Here is a 16,342-nt window from a genome sequence, read left to right as displayed (position 1 = left end):
GCTTTCTTAAAAAAACAGAAAAATATTTCCATGACAATTCAATATACAGCATAATTTTTTAGTCGCTATGTAGTCCACTATTTAGTTTACCATAGTATACCTAATCACTTTCATTTTTATAGGTTTATCTAGTTTTCAGTTTTCGTTATTAATTTTAGCAGCATAAATCATAAGCAGAATTACTAAAATTCTTTCTTTTTTATAGGCTTGTTACACAATGTGCCAGAAGACTGACCATGTTAAGCTCCAACTACCCACGTATGAGTGCCTGTTTTCTTTTCTTTTTTTTTTTTTAAAAAGGGGAGGGAGTGTATTTATTTGAAGGATAGAGTGAGAGAGAGAGAGAGAGAGAGAGAGAGAGTCTTCCATCTGCTGGTTCACTCCCCATATGGCCACCAAAGCTGGGGCTAGGCCAGACAGAAGCCAGGAGGTAGGAACTTCTTCCAGGTCTCCGATGTGGATGAGGGGCCCAAAGACTTGAGCCATCTTCTGATGCTTTCCCAGGTGCAATAGCAGGGAGGTGGATTATAAGTGGAGTGGCCAAGACATGAATCTGGATTAGATGTGGGGCAGCTGGGAATTAAACTGGCACTCCAATATGGGATGTCGACACTGCAGGAAGCAGCTTAAACCACTATGCCAAGAAATCAGTCCTTCCTATTTTTTTTAAAAGATTTATTAATTTATTTGAAAGAATTACAGACAGATTTTTGCTCTTTAGGGTTTTCAAGATGGCAGAACAGGGAGGAAACTTGCTGCTCTAGGCTAGGGGAGGATAGTTGCAATCTCAGGGAAGGATTAGGGAAAAAAGGCACAGGAAATTGCATGCAAACTGGGGGGACACTGTGGACCTATGTAGAGAGTATGGACATGCACAGCTCACGACCCCAGCAGCTGAGAATCTCAATACCAGCTTTGGATTGAGGTGAGACCAGACTGCAGCAGCCTAAGCCACTGGCAATAAAGCTGCGGGAAGAGCCTGGTATGAGCCTGGTGTGGGCCTGGCGTGGAGCCCTGTGGGGGACAGTGTACCTGCAAAGATAGAGGGGAAAAAAAAAGAGGGGGCAAGCTTCTCTCCCCCTGACCATCCAGCACCAGCGTCCTGTAACTATCCAAAGCAGGCAGGCGCCATTTTGGACGTACGTAACAGCTGCACTAGCTCGTGTCTGCGCATCCAGCAACCAGAGAAGAGACGCCTGAGTTTGGCTGGGTGCTCATGACTGTGAACACTGTGGCTGCATGGGAAGGCACAGAGTGTGGCCAGGACTTTGGGCAGTCACTGTGGGTGGCTCCATATGCTAGGGACTCCCTATAGAAGGAACATTCCTCAACAAAGGCAATTAGTGATAAACTGATGGCCAGCATCATATTGAATTGGGAACAGCTGGAAGCATTCCCACTGAGATATGGAACCAGATGTGGATGCCCACTCTCACCACTGCTATTCAAAATAGTCCTGGAAATTTTAGCCAGAGTCATTAGGCAAGAAAAAGAAATCAAAGGGATACAAATTGGGAAGGAGGAAGTCAAACCATCTGTATTTACAGATGACATGATTCTATACATAGAGGATACAAAAGACCCCACTAAGAGACTATTGAGGGGCAAGCACTGGGGTGTAGTGGGTAAAGCTGCTCCCTGCAGTGCTAGCATCCCATATGCACGCCGGTTTGAGTCCTAGCTGCCCCACTTCTGATCCAGATCTCTGTTATGGACTGGGACAGCAATGGAAGATGGCCCATGTCCATGGGCCCCTGCACCAGCGTGGGAGACCTGGAAGAAGTTCTTGGCTCCTGGCTTCAGATCAGCTCAGCTCCAGCCATTGTAGCCATTTGATGATTGAATCAGCAGATGGAAGACCTCTCTCTCTCTGTTTCCACCTCTCTGTGATTCTGCCTTTCAAATAAATAAATAAATCTTTTTTAAAAAGAAAGAGAGACTCATAGAAGAGTTGGTAAAGTGGCAGGTTATAAATTCAACACATAAAAATCAATAGCCTTTACATACACATTCAATGCCACAGCTGAGAAAGAATTTCTAAGATCAATCCCATTCACAACAGCTACAAAAAAAAAATCAATTTAACCAAGGATATGAAAGATCTCTAAGATGAAAATTACAAAACATTAAAGAAATAAACAGAAGAAGACACAAGAAATAGAAAAATTGTCCATTTTCATGGATTGGAATAATCAATATCATGAAAACGTCCATACGACCAAAAGCAATTTCAAGATTCAACATGATACCAATCAATCAAAATACCAAGAACATTCTTCTCAGATATAGAAAAAATGTTGTTGAAATTCAAATGGAAATGCAGGAGAGCCCAAATAGTTAAAGCAATCTTATAAAAGAAAAAAAAAAAAAGATGGAGGCATCACAATACCAGATTTTAAGACATACTACAGCAGAGTTACAATCAGTACAGCCTGGTACTGGCACAAAAACAGATGTGTAGACCAATGGAATAGAATAGAAACTCCAGAAATCAACCCACACATCTACAACCAATTAACTTATCTTTGACAAAGGAGCTAAAATCAATCCCTGGAGCAAGGACAGTCTCTTCAACAAATGGTGCTGGGAAAACTGGATCTCCAAATGCAGAAGTATGAAGCAAGACCCCTACCTTACACCTTACACACAAATCCACTCAAAATGAATCAAAGACCTAAATCTATGACCCAATACCATCCAACTATTAGAGAACATTGGGGAAATGCTGCAAGATATTGGCATAGGCAAAGACTTCTTTGAAAAGACTCCAGAAGCACAGGCAATCAAAACCAAAATTGACAAATGGGATTACATCAAATTGAGATGCTTCTGCATTGCAAAAGAAACACTCAGCAAAGTGAAGAGGAAACTGATATAATGGGAGGAATAACATGCAAACTATACAAGTGATAATACCCAGAATATATAAAGAGCTCAAGAAACTCAACAACAATAAAACAATCAAGTTAAGAAATGGGCAAAGGACTTGAGCAGGCATTTTTCAAAAGAGGAAATCCAAATGGCCAATAGACACATGAAAAATGCTCAGGATCACTAGCCATCAGGAAAATGCGAATCAAAACCACAGTGGGGTTTTACCTCACCCCAATTAGAATGGCTTTCATACAGAAATCAACAAACAAATGCTAGTGAGGATGTCGGGGAAAAGGTACCGTAATCCACTGTTGGTGGAAATGTAAAATGGTCCAGCCACTGTGGAAGACAGTATGGAGATACCTCAAAAATATGAATATAGACCTACCATATGACCCAGCCATCCTACTCCTGGTAATTTACCCAAAGGAAATGAAACCAGCATAAATAAACCCCCATGTTTATTTTAGCTCAATTCACAATAGCTAAGATATAGAATCAATCCAGATACATGTCAAGTGAAGACTGGATAAAAGAAATTATGGGATATATACACCATGGAATACTACAAAGCAGCAAAAAAAAAAAAAAAAGAAATCTTGTCATTTGCAACAAAATGGTTGCAACTGGAAAATATTATACTTAGTGAAATAAGCCAGTCCCTAAAAAGACAAATACCGTATGTCCTCCCTGATCTGTGGTAACACAGTATCTAAAAGGTAATCTATGGAAGTGAAATTGACACTTTGAGATGCAATAACTTTGAACAGCCCTTGTATCTCAACTGCTGAGGAACAGATTTGTTTTTCATACTATTTGTTGAGCTCTGTACTTATTGTAGGGTTAAACTTCTATGTATAGAGTTAATTGAAAAGGCCGGCGCTGTGGCTCACTTGGCTAATCCTCCACCTGTGGCACCAGCACCCTGGGTTCTAGTCACAGTTGGGGCGCCAGATTCTGTCCCGGATGCTCCTCTTCCACTCCAGCTCTCTGCTGTGGCCCGGGAGTGCAGTGGAGGATGGTCCAAGTCCTTGGGCCCTGCACCCACATGGGAGACCAGGAGGAAGCACCCGGCTCCTAGCTTCAGATTGGTGCAGCGCCTGCCATAGCGGCCATTTGGGGGGTAAACCAATGGAAGGAAGACCTTTCTCTCTGTCTCTCTAACTCTGCCTGTCAAAGTAAATAAATAAAAATAGAGTTAACTGAAAATAGATCTTAGTAAAAAAATAATAGGAATAGGATCAGGAGAAGGAAGAAGGGTGGGAGTGTGGGTGGAAGAAGGGTAGGGTGGGGAGAATCACTTTGTTCCTAAATTTGTATTTGAAATGAAATGCATTAAGTTTGTGTACCTTAAAAAAATGTTTCAGAGGGGGGAAACATACACCCTTGCCAATAAAAAAGAAGTGGAGCAGCCAGGACAGGAACCGGCACTCATATGGGATGCCAGCATTGCAGCCAGCAGCTTTATAACCACTAAGCCACTATGCAAAGCCCCAAATTTTCTTTTTAATTAAATTGTAATAGTCTTATTTTCAGCAACTTGCTTATTACTACCATCAAATTACTCATTTTTTCCCCACAGTAATGTTTTTCATAACACTGGCATTTTTTAAATAACTATGTTTTCTTTGAATATTAAAATAACACCTGTGCATATTTGTAATACCTTGGTTTAAGCCAACCTTAGCACTATGAACATGTGGCCACCTTGGGCATTTTTAGTGTGAAGTCACCAATTCACTCAAAATTCTGTAGGTTTCCTGGCAACTTGTCATGTGTACAGTTTCTTACTTTTCTTGATGTTTTTGAGGCTCACAATTTGCTTTTGATTTCCAAAAATTCCATATTACAACTCTAGACAATGGAATCTATCTGTTTATATATATTTTAAAATGTGGCATGATCTTAGTTTGCTTGATGGTCTTGCTATTTTTTTATGTTTTCTAATATTAATGTTATGAGAATTAACAATTTGTCAGAAAATTCCTTGTATCTTTCTTTCATGGCAATATTGCTCTCTCCAAATTACTCCATTTCTCTAACTGTAATCACAATACACTTTATTTTATAAAAGAAAAAAAGAATTCCATAACACAACTTCATGAGAAAAACACAACCTCCACAACTTAAAATTTATGTGCCACATTAAAAAGGAAGATCTACAATGAGGAAGAGTCAGCAGGCAGACATTGTAAAGAAGTTATGACTGTAGCCACTGATAATTAGAAATAATTAGAAGAACCTCAAGGAAATATACTAGAAAATTATTTTAAGTGATTTAAGATAAAAATACAATTTAAAACAAGAAATGTGTAAGAAACTATAAAAAAGCCATATTTGGAAAAGCATCAAATAGAACTTCTACAGAAGAAAAATGTAGAAACGTACAGGTAAGTTATATGGCAAATAAAACACAGCTGAAGAACTAATAACGTAGAAGACAGATGTAAGGAAATTACACATAACACAGCAGCCAACACAGATTTGCTGAGAAAGGAAATACTTGAAGTAATAATGGCTTAAATTTTTAAAAAATATATTAATTTGTACATTAATAATAAATCCTTAAGTCACAGAAAATGGGATAAAAGCGAAACATAGATATCTTGGTTATAAAAATAATTATTGGGGCAGGCATACTGCCTAGTGGTTACACAGCTGCCTCCCATATCAGAGTTCCTGGGTTCAATTCCTGGCTATGGCTCCTGCCAACCAAAAGCAGCAGTGATAACTGGAAAGCAGCAGTGATAACTCAATAAACTGGTTTCCCACTACCCCTGTGAAGGACAAGGATTAAGCTCCTACCTCCCACCTCTGGCTCGGCCCAACCCTGGCTCTTTCAGGCATCTGGAGAGTAAATCAGCATAATGGGAGCACCAGCACATGCTTTCTATCTTTACCTCCCAAGTCAAACATTTTTTTTGAAAAATTACTATTTTTACTAATAATTACTAATTTTTACTATTGTAAAAATTACTATTATAAAACTTACTGTTGTAATGCCATTCAGAAAGATGTAGGACTGAGGATGCTTTTAAAAGATTTAGGTTTACAGCATCCTCAAGAGGAAGGTATAGAGATATCCCATAGACTTCCTACCCAACATGTGCACAGCCTCCCTCGTTATAACTTCCTTCACCAGAATAGTACATTACCTAATTGAAATTTCTTGCTGCATCAGTACTTTTTCACTGAGAAGATTAACATTAAGTTTTGCTTTATAACCACAATTAAGTCTTTCATGTTTTTCATAAATGCATTTTTTTTAATTTTAATTTTTTTTATTTTTTTGACAGGCAGAGTGGATAGTGAGAGAGAGACAGAGAGAAAGGTCTTCCTTTTTGCCGTTGGTTCACCCTACAATGGCCGCTGCGGCCAGCACATCGCGCTGATCTGAAGCCAGGAGCCAGGTGCTTCTCCTGGTCTCCCATGCGGGTGCAGGGCCCAAGGACTTGGGCCATCCTCCACTGTACTCCCAGGCCATAGCAGAGAGCTGGCCTGGAAGAGGGGCAACCGGGATAGAATCCGGCGCCCCAACTGGGACTAGAACCCGGTGTGCCGGCGCCGCAAGGCGGAGGATTAGCCTGTTAAGCCACGGCGCCAGCCCATAAATTCATTCTTAAAATGGAAGCCAGGAGTATTTATGATACTATAATCAATACAGATATGGCTTAATGCAAGGCCCATGGGTGCTAACAAACATTTCTTCTCCATTAGCCAGTGTGCTACCTGAAAAATAATGTTACCATGGTCAGGACCTGAATATCTTTTTTTTTTTTTTCATTAATATTAAATTCATTTTTTTTATTTTTAAATTCTATTAGCAGTTCCATTCGTCAGTCACACTAGCTGTATTTCAAGTGTTTGACAGTGACAAATGGCTAGTACATACTCCATGTTACACAGCACAGCCAAAGAACACGTCCATCAACCCAGAAATTTCTGTTGGCCAACATTGGTCTACAAAAACAAGATTAATAGTGGCAGTTATCTCTAGAAACAGATCTGAGAGTGGAGGAAAGGGAATTATTGTCTTTTAGTCTACATGCTTCTTTACCAGAAATGTTTTTTCAAAGGATGTAATTTACTCCTTTTTTAAGCACAAAACATGCAAAACTTTAAATGTTGGCTGGATATTAACTTTTTTTTTTTTTGACAGGCAGAGTTAGTGAGAGAGAGAGACAGAGAGAAAGGCCTTCCCTCTGTTGGTTCACCTGACCCACCCCCAACTGTTGCAGGCATTTGGAGAATGAACCAGTGGACAGAAGATTTACCTCTCTCTCTCCTTGTCTCTCTCTCTCCTCTTCCTCTTCCTCCTCCTCCTCCTCCTCCTCCCGCTCTTGCTCTCTCTGTCACTCTGTCTTTCTTTTTTTTTTTTTTTTTTAGATTTTTTTTTTTTTGACAGGCAGAGTGGACAGTGAGAGAGAGAGACAGAGAGAAAGGTCTTCCTTTTGCCGTTGGTTCACCCTCCAATGGCCGCCGCGGTAGGTGTGCTGCGGCCAGTGCACCGCGCCGATCCGATGGCAGGAGCCAGGTGCTTCTCCTGGTCTCCCATGGGGTGCAGGGCCCAAGCACCTGAGCCATCCTCCACTGCACTCCCCGGCCACAGCAGAGAGCTGGCCTGGAAGAGGGGCAACCGGGACAGAATCCGGCGCCCCGACCAGGACTAGAACCCGGTGTGCCGGCGCCGCAAGACGGAGGATTAGCCTAGTGAGCCGCGGCGCCGGCCCACTCTGTCTTTCAAATTTAAAAAAAATCATAAGGGGCTGGCGCCGTGGCTCAGCAGGCCAATACCCTGGCCTGAAGCGCTGGCACCCCATATGGGCGCCGGTTCATGTGCCGGGTGTTCCACCTCCTATCCCGCTCTCTGCTATGGCCTGGGAAAGCAGTAGAAGATGGCCCAAGTGCTTGGGCCCTGCACCCACATGGGAGACCAGGAGGAAGCACCTGGCTCCTGGCTTTGGATCAGTGCAGCGTGCTGGCCATAGTGGCCATTTGGGGGATGAACCAACAGAGGGAAGGCCTTTCTCTCTGTCTCTTCTTTTTAATTTTTAAAATGTTTATTTTTTACCTTCTTTCTTTTGTTATTCCATCAACTACTCAAAACCATTCCAAATTTTAATTTGCCTTATATTTTTCTTATGCAATCGTCTCTCTTTCCTGGAATTTCTAATCAATTTCTACCTTTTTTGTTGATGAAACAGGAAACAAAAATTGTTTATTCTATCACAAATATCTTCTAGCCTCTTATTTATTCCTTCTGAGACACAATCAATTCTCTTCTTTATCTTAAAACCAATTAATTTTTTGTGCAAATTTTAAGATTTATTTATAAGTAGTAATTAGAGAGGGAGACACACACACACAGCAGGGGGGAGGGAGAGGGAGAGGGAGAGGGAGAGGGAGAGAGAGAGAGAATATCTTCCATCTGCTGGTTCACTCCCCAAATGGCCACAATGCCTGGGACTGGGCCCAAAGTCAGGAGTTTCTTCAAGGTCTCTCTTCCAGGACTCTCAAGTAGATGAAAAGGTCCAAGCACTTGGGCCATCCACCATTGCTTTCCCAGGCACATTAGCAAGGAGTTGGATTGGAAGTAGAGCTGCCAGGACTTGAACCAGCACCCATATGGGATGCTGATGCTGCAGGCCGTGGCTTTAACCCACTGTACGACACAGTGCTTGGCCCTTCTGTCTTATTGATAACAGCCAATATAATTGGACTGATATATTTCACTCACTATGCCACAGAGTTGGCCCCGTGATATTTCATTGCAGTTGATTTGCATTTCCCTGATAATTAGTGATGACCATTTTTTTATGTACCTGTTGACCATTTGTATGTCTTCCTTCGAGAAACATCTGTCTAGATCTGCTGCCCATTTAGAAAAAAAAATTTCATTTATTTAAAGGCAAAGAGCGAGAGTGAGAGATTGAGATTAAACGAGAGAAAAAGAGATCTTCGTCCTTTGGTTCACTCCCCAAATGACTACAAAGGCCCGGGCTGAACAGGCCAAAGCCAGGAACCAGAAACTCCATCCTGGTCTCCTACATGGGTGATGGAGGAACAAGTTCTGGGACCATTTTTCATTGCTTTCCCAGGGGCATTAGCAGGAAGCTGGATTGGAAGCAAAGCAGCCAGAGCTTGAACTAGCACTCCAATGTGAGATGCTGGTGTAGTAAGTAGCAGGTTAGCCCGCTGTGCCACAATGCCAGCTCCCTAGCGTCCATTTTTAAATTGGATTATTTATTTACTTTTTGCTACAGATTTGAGTTCTTTTTATATTCTGGATATTAACCCCTTACCAGATGCATAGATTGCAAATATTTTCTCCTATTCTGTAGTTCTCTTCACCCTGATGATTGTTTCCTTTCCTGTGCAGAGGTTCATTGTTTTGAAATCCCATTTATCTGTTTCCACTTTTATGTTCTGAGCTTTGGGGGATCAGATCTAGACCATCTTTGCCCTTTCAGTGTCCTGATGTGTTTTGTGTTCTTCCAGTAGTTTCAAAGTTTCATGTCTCACACTTAGATCTTCAATCCATTTTGAGTTGATTTTTGTACATGGTGAGAAATGGGTATTTAGTTTCATTCTTCATTAAGTGGATATTCAAGTTTCCCAACACTTTTTATTAAAAAAAAGACTATTGTTTTTCCAGTACATATTGTTAGCACCTTTTTCAAAGGTCAATTGGCTATAGATATTTGGGTTTACTTTTGTGATCTCTTATCTATTCCACTTATAGATCTGTATTTATGCCACCACTGTACTGTTTTTTTTTTTTTTGACAGGTAGAGTTATAGACAGTGAGAGAGAGAGAGAGAGAAAGGTCTTCCTCCCATTGGTTTACCCCCACCCCCCACCCCCCACAAATGGCTGCCGCAGCCGGCACTCTGCACCAATCCAAAGCCAGGAGCAAGATGTTTCTTCCTGGTCTCCCATGCAGGTGCAGGGGCCCAGGCACTTGGGCTATCCTCCACTGCCTTCCCGGGCCACAGCACAGAGCTGGACTGGAAGAGGAGCAACTGGGACTAGAATCCAGTGCCCATATGGGATGCTGGCGCCACAGGCAGAGGATTAACCAAGTGAGCCACGGCACCAGCCCCCATACTGTTTTAATTACCGTAGCTTTGTAACATATTTTAAGGTTGAGTAGTATAATGTCTGTCTTGTTTTTTTTTTTTTTTTTTCCTCAAGATCAGTTTGGTTATTTGGAATCTTTTATAAAGGTTCTGTACAAATTTTAGTAGTGTTTTTACTAGTTCTGTGAAAAATGTCATTGAAATTTTGATAAGAATTGTACTGAACTTGTGAATCACTTTGGGTAGTATGCACATTTTAATGATATCAAATCTTTCACTCTATGAACAAAGTAAAAAAAATTAAATAAATTTAACACATGAAGGACCCGCACTGTGGCACCAGTTTAATTTCTTTTTTTTTAAAGAATTATTTTATTTTTAAACTGATCTTCTGTATATAAAGAGAATTGAAAATGAATCATGATGTGATTGGAAGGGGAGAGGGAGTGGGAAAGGGGAGGGTTGCAGGTGGGAGGGAAGTTTTGGGAGGGGGAAGCCATTGTAACCCATAAGCTGTACTTTGGAAATTTATATTCATTAAATAAAAGTTTAATAAACCCAAAAAAAAAAAGAAAGTCAACAATCAAAACATAATCGAATGAAAAGGACAACAGTGATAACCATGGTAAATCGTAAATTGTTCCTGGATTTAAGATAAATAATTAACTTGTAAATCTATAATTTAAAAACATTGAAAGTACTCAACCTTCCCTCTCAAAAAAAAAAAAAAAGAATTATTTTATTTTTATTTGAAACAGTTACAGAGAGAGGTAGAGCCAGAGCCTGAGCCAGAGCCAGAGAGAGAAGGTATTTCATACCACTGGTTCACTCCCCAAATGACTGCAACAGCGAGCTGAGCTGATCCTAAGCCAGGAGCCAGGAGCCAGAAGCCTCTTCCAGATCTCCTGTGTGGGTGCAGGGGCACAAGGACTTGAGCCCTCTTGTATTGCTTTCCCAGGCCATAGCAGAGAGCTGGATTGGAAGAGGAGTAGCCGGGACTTGAACTGGTGCCCATGTGGGATGCTGGTGCTGCAGGCTGGGGCTTTAATCTGCTGCACCTCAGCACCAGCCTCATCAGTTTAATTTGTCTCTATTTCCACCACCCCCTGCCTTTCAAATAAATAAATCTTTTAAAAAAAAAAGACAAAAGATAACAAATGTTGGTAAGGATGTTGAGAGAAAGAAACTTGCACACTGTGGGTGGGATGTAAATCAGTACAGCGGTTGTGGAAAACAGTATGGAGGTTCCTTAGAAAACTAAAACTAGAACTACCGTTATGATTCAGCAATCTTACTCCTGGGTATATAGCCAAGGGAAATGAAATTCATCTGTTAAAGAGACATCTGCACCATGTTTGTTGCTGGACTATTTTCAGCACCCAAGAAATGGAAAAAATCTAAGTATATACCTACCAATGAATGGGTAAAGAAAATGGATTGATGGACAGATATGTGTGTGTGTGTATATATATATATATATATATATATATGTATGTATAAAACACAGAGTATTACTCAGCCATAAAAAATGACAAGATTTTGTCATTTGCATCAAACAGATGCAACTGGAAGTCATTATATTAAGTGAAATAAGTCAAACATAGAAAGACAAATATCACATGATCTCCTTTTTGGACTGTAAAAAATAGGTGATCTCACAGAAATTAAAAATATGAGGGTGGTTACGAGAGGCAGTGGAGGGAAGTGAGGAAGAAGGGATGGGAAAGGTCGATTAATGGGTACTAGGTTATAGCTAGACAGGAGCAAGAAGCTCTGGGGTTCTAATGCACAGTAAATTGTCTACAGATAATATTTATGTTCTATGTATTCTATTATTTAAAAAATAGAGGATAGAATTTTGGATACTTTCACTATAATGTTGAATGTTTAAAAGATAAATATACCTACCATAATTTGATATTGGACAACATATACTTGTAATAAAACATGTTCCACTTACATGCAAATTTTACGTCTGTTAAAATTTTTAAAGAGAACATGCGTAAACTCCATTATAACCTTTAAGTAATGAATGCCTGTGTATCATAACTTAAACTCCAAAAGCCATAAAAGAAAATAAAGGGGTCAGCATAGTGGTGCAATGGGTTAAGCCATTGCTTGCAATGCCAGCATCCAATCCAACTCCCTGCTAATGTGACTAGGAAAGCAGTAGAGAATGGCCCAAGTCCTTGGGACCCTGCATTCACATGGGAGAACAGGACAAAGCTCTTGGCTCCTGGCTTTAGCCTGGCTCAGCCCCAGCCATTGCAGCCATTTAGGGAGTGACAAGAGGATGGAAAATCTCTTTCTCTGATTCCCTTTAACTCTGACCTCTGACATTCAGGAAAAAACCAAAACCAAAACCAAAAAACTCTCCTCCTCACCCTCCAATAACTTTGCCTTTCAAATAAATAAATATATCTTTAAAAAAATAAAAAATTTATTCATGGCAGCAATTAGCTGAACAATAAAAAATGAAGACTATTTAAAGTTCAAATCACTACTAAGAGGCCTTACTTCTATGAAAATTTAAAAACACAGAAATGGGAGTCATAACACCAATATAAAACAAAAATAAGCATAAACAAGTATTTTGCAGAAAAATACAAACGGCATCTTAAAAATATTGACTCATAGTCAATAAGCATGATGTATTTCACCATTCATTTAGATCTCCTTTAGTTTATCTGAGCAATGTTTTTATAGCATTGGTATAAAAGTGTGACATATTATTAAATTTATTCCTGAATATTCCTTTACCTTTAATGTTGTCATAAACTGTATCAGGACTGTATTTCATTTTCTTTTTTGCATTATAACAGAAATACTCTTGGTTTCTGTATACTAATCTTACATCCTATGACCATGCTAAACTCACTTTTTAGCTTTAGAAGTTTCTTTGTGGGTGCTACCAGATTTTACATTTTTATATTCTGTCTACAATGAAAGATAATTTTGCTTTTTCCTTCCAATATGTATATCTTTTATTACTTTTTATTGCCTTTTTATAGAATTCTATATATGGGGGCCGGCACCTTGGCATAGCAGGTAAAGCCGCCACCTGCAGTGCTGGCATCTCATATGGGCGCCGGTTCAACTCCCAGCTGCTCCACTTCCAATCCAGCTCTCTGGACCATCTTAAATTAAGAAAGGAAGCAGAGTAGGTATTTAGCCTTATGGTTAAGATGCCTACATCCCCACATCAGAGTCCCTGTGTTTCATTCCCAGCCCTAGCTCCTAACTCCAGCTTCATGCAAAGGCAGACCTTGGGAGGTGATAGGGATAGCTTAAGTGGTTGGGTTTCTGATGCTCTCATACGGATTACTGTGTTCAGGGTACCCAGCTTTCCTGGATGATGGGGTATGTGGAAAGTGAATCAGCAGTTGAGAATGCTCCTTCTCACTCTTAAATACATAAATAAACCTTTTTTTAAAAGAAAAGAAGGAACTAAACCCCCCATAATTTGTTTCAACAGTCACATAACCATTATGACTTTCTCCACAAGAAAGATATTAGTAAAATACTATATTATCTTTGTCAAGTTTAAATACTTTCAGGGCTGGCACTGTGGCATGTCAGATAAAGTTGCCACCTGCAGTGCCAGCATCCGGTATGGGCTCCAATTCAGTCCTGGCTGCTCCTCTTCCAATCCAGCTCTCTGCTAATGCACCTGGGAAATCAGTAGAAGACGGCCCAAGTCCTTGGGCCCTTGGCACCTGCCTGGAAGACCTGGAAGAAGCTCCTGGCTCCTGGTTTCGGATGGGCCCAGTTTCAGCCATTGTTGCCATGTGGGGAGTAAACCACTGGATGGAAGACCTCTCTCTCGTCTCTCCCTCTGCCTCTCTCTAACTCTGCCTTTCAAATAAATAAATAAATACATTTTTAAAAATGTTTAATGCTTTTTATCTTTATGGCACATCCATTTCCATTAGGATTTCAAGATGCTACATCACTATCACAGAAGAACTTCATTTTCATGATCGCACCCTAATAATTGTACTTTTGATCAGCTCTTTAGTTCTTCACATTGTTTCACTAATAAGTGTAGTCACACAAGTACCATAAACACTCAAAATGTAGAAACAGTGTAAACTTTTTATGTTCATAATCTTTTTTTAAAGATTTATATTATTTATTTGAAAGACAGAGTTACAGAGAGAGTAGACAGAGAAATGTCTGCCATCCACTGGTTCACTTCCCAAATGGCCCCAACAATCAGGGCTAAGCCAGGCTGAAGCCAGGAGCCAGGAGCTTCCTCTGGGTCTCCCATGTGGCTGCAGGGGCCCAAGGACTTCAGCCATCCTCCATTTTTTTCCCAGGCACATTTAGCAGGGACAGCTGGATCAGAGGAGCAGCCAGGACTCAAACCAGCACCCATATGGCATGCCGGCACTACAGGCTGGGGCTTTTACCCACTGGGACACAGCGCTGGCCTCCTCCATAACATTTTAATCTTAACTATCTTACCTTTACAAATTCTGTATATAATAGATAAAATAATCCTTCTCTAACTGTAAAAACTACAGGGCATCAATAATATTCAAGTTATAAATACACAGATTATGAAGATTTAAATTTTGACTCATCCAAGCAACAGACCTCAATCCAGGAGAGCTATTATTACTTGAAGTAGATATTTGAGTAGTTTTAGCCATAGAAATACCAATTTGCATCTAATTTCATTGAAAGGTGTACTAAAGTGATAGGTCATTCCATCATTATTCTGAAAAACAGACAAAATCCCAGGATTTTTAAATCAAGCAACCCTTACATCCACTTGCCCAGGCCTCTGTTATAGCCAGTGCTCAAAAAGCTGTAGATCTCACCATAACTTTGTATCTATTGTATTTTGAATTAGGACCTAAAACATTTTGAAATATTTTGAAAACTAAAACATTCTGAAAACTAAAACATTCTGAAAACTGATCAACATTATAGTATCATTGTGGAGTTAAGCATCATTAACCTTCTAAGTTAAAGACTAACAATGCCAATCCCTTCACAATGATATGTCACAACTACATATATCAATGATTTATTACTATTATCTCAATAGTTCTAGTACTATTTAATTTCAACTAAAAGTTTCAAAATTGCACTTATTCCATAAGCCTTGCATCAAAGAATACTAAAACATCTAAACACAAAACTCTGAGAAAAACAAGAAATAAAAATTTATTCACATCTTTCATTGCCTCTATAATAACAGAACTACCTGTTGTTATACTAATGATCTTACTCTCAAACATTGTATTTTTAATACCAATCATATATCCTTTATAAATTGAAATAGATATTCTCAGATTAGGAAGATCTATCACCAATGGATCTTGTTTAAAGGACTGCTAAAATAATTTCTTCAGACAGAAAGAAATTGATATCAGAAGGGAAATGAAAAAATGAGAACTCTGGGTAAATATAAAAGGCTATTCTCTTGACTTTTTAAAATTATGTTTGACAAACTGTAACATGTCTGCTGTGATGTTTAATGTACAGAAGTAATATTAAAACATGAAGTGGAGAGAGTAAGGACCTAAATGGTAGTAGGGTTTCTGCACTCCACTTATAATAGTAAAATGCTGATATAAATAGACTGTGACCAGTTAAATGTATGCAAGAGTATATATAAATGAACATTAAAATACATATTTTTATCCCTAGTATAACCACTATAAGAATTATAAAAGAAATATACTAAAAAAAATACACCTCCAAGTCCTTATTCATACTCATTCTACTAAGAGTGATTTTTGGGGCCAGTGTTAAGGCATAGCAGTAAAGCTGTTGCCTGCAATGCCAGTATCCCATATGGGTGCTGGTTCATGTCCCAGCTGCTCACTTCTGATCCAGCTCCCTGAAAATGACCTGGGAAAGACAGCAGAGGATGGCCCAAGTGTTTGGGGCCCTGCACCCATATGTGAGATCTGGATGATGCTCCTGGCTTCTGGCTTCAGCCTGGCTCTGTCCTGGTTATTGCCAGCAGGTGAAGATATTTGTTTCTATCTCCCTCTGTCTCCCACTCCCTCTCTCCTTCTCTGTAGCTTTCAAATTAATGAATAAATCTTTTTTTAAAAAAGAGTGATCTTTTCAAGCCTTTCTTTGATTCACTAATTTTTCACATTTTCTCCACTTTCTTTTGTTTATATATACATACTCTTCCCCCCTGAACCACGACAATAAGTTGTAACCATCAGAAAACTTTGCCCCTAAATACTTCTTACATTTTCTAAGAATATGGATTTCCTTCTATATAATCATAATACCAGCATTATACCCATATAAATTTAAATTTAAATATTTAAATTTCCCCAACTGTACTCTCCATTTTTTTTTTTTAAATGCTGGCAAAGTTTTTCCTTCACCCAGTATCCAAGGAAGTTTCAAGTTCA

At 39.5% G+C, this 16,342-nt stretch overlaps 1 protein-coding gene across 1 annotated transcript in view; it reads right to left on the bottom strand.

Annotated features, from left to right (window-relative positions):
- Window positions 1-16,342, bottom strand: part of CCDC73 (coiled-coil domain containing 73) — a 142,819-nt gene that overhangs the window by 79,860 nt on the left and 46,617 nt on the right. The gene's annotated exons all lie outside the window — the stretch shown is intronic.

Source organism: Lepus europaeus, chromosome 7, assembly GCF_033115175.1.
Source record: "Lepus europaeus isolate LE1 chromosome 7, mLepTim1.pri, whole genome shotgun sequence".
Lineage (NCBI taxonomy): Eukaryota > Metazoa > Chordata > Mammalia > Lagomorpha > Leporidae > Lepus > Lepus europaeus.
The sequence above is the reverse complement of the archived record's forward strand: the minus strand, read 5'-3'. Positions and strand labels throughout refer to the sequence as shown.